A 4,104-nucleotide genomic window follows, 5' to 3' on the forward strand; every position below is an offset into this window, starting at 1 on the left:
ATTTCTTTGTGTAGATACACATTTCTGACTTGACCTGAAGAACTTTGATTACCATTCCTTGTAGTATAAGAATGGCAATGAATTCCCTCAGTTTTATTTTTTTTTAAAGATTTTTTTTTTTTAAGTTATTCATTTGAGAGAGATAAAGAGGCAGAGAGAGCACAAGCAGGGGGAGAAGCAGAGGGAGACTCCCCTCTGAGCTGGGAGCCCAACAAGCGACTCGATCCCAGGATCTGGAGATCATGACCTGAGCCGAAGGCAGATGCTTAACCATCTGAGCCACCCAGGTGCCTGTTTTACTTTTGTAAGCATTTCATTATCACTTTTGAGAAGTATTTTCATTCGAGTCAAACGAGTTGACACGTTTTTTCCTTTCCACACCTTAAAGATGTCACTTAAAAAAATCACACACACAAAAATCTTTCTTTCACTTATAAGTGGTAAAGACAGATTCAGAATTGTAAAGACTATATGAGCTGGTTGAGTTATACTGCGTGTAGTTTCTCTCCTAAATAGGTACATTAAGATACTAAAGCAGAATGCACAATAGTTTTTAAATAGTTCCTTGTTCATAATCTATTACTTTTACAGATTGTAAGAGGTTATGAATCATACCCAGTATGACATAAGGTACAAGTCTTTTGGTAAAATATCACTTGAACAGATACGAGACCAGGCATTCAAATTATAAAATTAAACAGTGTCAATTTCATAGTTCAGAAAAATGCTCGTCCTGCTGGGTTTTACTTTTAGCAGAAAAAGAATTGTCCCTGTAACTAGTGTAGCTACTGCAGCAAAGCTACCCCAGTGCTGTAAATGTAAATATGTAAATGTACAAAAATCTATTGGGGCTATAAAATTATAATATATATACTCTGATCTTAGAATTCCAGAAACAGTTAATCTCCGCATCTCTGTTAGTTTCCACAACACCCCTGTTGCTATTGAAACAAACAAACAAACAAACAAAAAAAAACAGAAGAAATCAAAAAGAGAAAAACTTTTCCCATGTGTTTAAGTCAAATAAGCATTTAAAACAAATTCTGGTGCTAGATTCACTGATAGTTGTATAAGATCGTGCCCACCGTCCATATATTGCGGACAGAAAAGGAAGCCAAGGCACAGCTCATCCTTCACAGTCTCTCCCTGCACAGGTCGTAAGAGGTGTAGAGTCGCGCCCCACACAGAAGGGAGGCTTCGGGACTTCAGAAAACGTACCCATGAAAGAACAGATGTGAGACCTGTCGTTCAAACTGTAAAAGGAAACCTCACGCAACTCACGGCGCAGATAAACGCCAACCCCTCTGGGCTTTTCCTTCAGCGACACAGGCGCCGTCCTGCCGCCGAACTGTCCCGCGTCTGCTCCGGCCTGACGGGGGCCGCCTGGCCTTCCTGGAAAGGGAGCCCCGGCAAAGCCCCGCGGCCCGCTCACGCTTGCCACCCACCTGCACCCCCCAGGAATGCCGGCCGCCGTCGAGGCCCTCGGAGCCCAGGACCACCGCATCCATCAGCAGTCTCTTCGGGTTCTGAGGGACGCCGGGCTTTTTCCTCACAAATGTCACAGACTTTTTGCCCTCGGAGGCAAGCAGATGCGGGTGTGCTGTCTCGGGATCCAGAGTAACTTCCCGTCTAAACTTCTGGATAATTTTCTGCAGAGCCAAGTACTGCGGAGGAAGACTGCATTCTTCCCTCCTTAACTGGAAATCCAGAACAGGGAGCTGGGGGGCTTCGGGCTTTCGCACCTGTCGCGGGCGCTCCCGATCTCCGACGCCGCGCTCCTCTCTGCCACCTTGTTCGGTAGGCGCGGGAGGGTGGAAACGTGCTCTGAGAACGCCGTGCCGTGCTGTTCGCGCAGACTTTCTGCTGCAGGTCCCTCTCTTCCTCAGCGAGCCGTGAGCGAACAGCCTCTTGCTCACGGCCTACGCGCTCGTGCAGGTGCTCAAACTCAGAGGTTACTTTCTGTCTCTGGTACTGCACCTTCTCTCTCAGGTCTAAGAGTTCTCTCTCTCTTGGGTGGCTACTAGTTTCGGAACGTCTGCCACCCGCTTCTTCAGGGGCCTGATGTAACAGCTGAGCCTCTGCCCGTGATGAGAGGCGGCCTCCTCCAGGGGCCTCACCTGGTGGCCCCGGTGGCCAGGGGGCTGCGTGCACTTGGGACACAACACCTCGAGGTCCTCCTCGCAGAAGAGGGTCAGGACCTGGTTGTGCTTCTCACAGCAGTGCCTCTCTTCCGGCCTCCTCTTCTTGCTCCTGATGAGGTGGAGGAGCTCGCCAATGTCAATCATCCTTCCCAGCTGGGTGTTGCTCCTCAAGTGCCTCTCTTGACACGTGTGACGGCACACGGGGCACGGGAACCTGTCCTTGCGATCAGCCCAGGACTGCTGGATGCAGCAGCGACAGAAGTTGTGCCCACATTCGGTGGTGACGGGGTCTCTGAGGTAATCCAGACAGACGGGACAGTTGGCTTCTGCCTGGAGTCCTGCCAGGGCTGCCGGGACTGCCATGGGGCTGTAAATGAAGGACTGCACTGAGGTGGGTTTTCTTCAGGAGCTGGGCTCTGAAGGCTCTTTCCACTGAGAAGCCTCAGACACACTCTCAGATCTCGCTGTTCTTCCTGTCTTGAACTTTTCATTCCTATGAGGCAAATGGCCTCAGGTACAAAGACAGGTGCCCAGGGAAGCTACAGGTGATCACAGGTTAGTTGGGCAACCAGCTGCCCTTGGCAGCTCAGAGGATGTGAAGCCAAGTTATGCAATTCTCTTGGTCAAAATGTAGACACAACTTTAAAGTGCCTCTTCATCCCTGGAGAGGAGAAAATACTGTTTCATGTAAAAAAATTTACCATTTGTTTCGTGGCCCTGCTCACTGCCACATTTGAGACAGCCACCAATTCTTCTCTCCACTCCCAGGATTCTACCTACACCCACATCAACCACAGGGGGCCGCATGGCACTGCAGAAAGTTAAAGTCTTTGCAAATTGAGCCTCCACCCTGGGTAGGATTTCCCCTTACTCGTTATCTGGGGGATCTGGGAGAAGTACCTAACATCCTCATCTCTAAGAGAATCAAGTAAATAAGGATACAAATCCTGACTTCAATCAGTTCAATCTTTTTAAAGATCCAGTAAAAGAACCTGGTATTTTTTGGTTTAAACCACAGATACTTCTAAAACCACAACACTGAATTCATAGTATGTCAAAATTTACTTTTCACTTAAGCATCTCAACTGCAGGATACATCCAACTGTGTACATAAAAGTGGTTTGGACTAAATTAGATTTACTCTGAGGATGCTGCCAAGTCAGAAAGCTGTGATTTCGACAAGATGCGTAGAATGAAATTGGAGATCAGGAATTCAATGTGAGAAAATACTAAGAAACATACACATAGATACACAACTACCCTCCAAAGTAATTGATGAGATACCAGCTAGTAAGGATTGGTAGGGACAAGATCCCTAGAAGAGGGCATGGAGTTTTCCCTTAGTACCAGTTATTGATTCTGAAATACAGGCTGAAAAGCTGAGGCCAACTCTCAGGGTTGAGGGAACAAACTTGGACTTAAGGGCACCCAGTAGAGGATGTGTCCTGGTAAATGCTCCACACTTTAAATTGGTATCAGTGAAGTGTTACATACTAGAAGAGTCATAAATGGGATACCCCTTAAAAAGTCCATTGATTTAATCACCTCAAACCCTGATGGGTTTAAGACAATCTCTGCTTAATTGCCAGAGACCCCAAAATGAATTTCAAAATATTAAGATATAAAGTCTTAGTGATCTGTGCTGTCACTGAAACACCCATACACTGGAGGTGAGCATGTAAGTTGGTACCACCACTTGAGAAAACTGTTTTGCATTATCAACCAACTTGGAACACACACATATCTTAAGACCCAGTTATTCTACTCAGGCTGTATAACCATCAGAAATATGAGCCAGAAGGGCTTCAAAATATGTGCACCAAAAGGCATACATGAAGATTCATGACAACATTTTTCACAAGTCTAAACTTGAAATAATTCCAATGTCTGACATTCGAATGCATGAATGAATTGTGGTGTATTCATACAGTGGAACATTAATTAGCAATGGGAAGGTGCTAAG

At 46.3% G+C, this 4,104-nt stretch overlaps 1 pseudogene; it reads right to left on the bottom strand.

Annotated features, from left to right (window-relative positions):
• Window positions 1-1,277: 1,277 nt before the first annotated feature.
• LOC118548266 (tripartite motif-containing protein 75 pseudogene) lies at window positions 1,278-2,504 on the bottom strand (annotated as a pseudogene).
• Between the last annotated feature and the right edge of the window lie 1,600 nt (window positions 2,505-4,104).

The sequence above is a fragment of the Halichoerus grypus genome, chromosome 3 (genome assembly GCF_964656455.1).
Source record: "Halichoerus grypus chromosome 3, mHalGry1.hap1.1, whole genome shotgun sequence".
NCBI lineage: Eukaryota > Metazoa > Chordata > Mammalia > Carnivora > Phocidae > Halichoerus > Halichoerus grypus.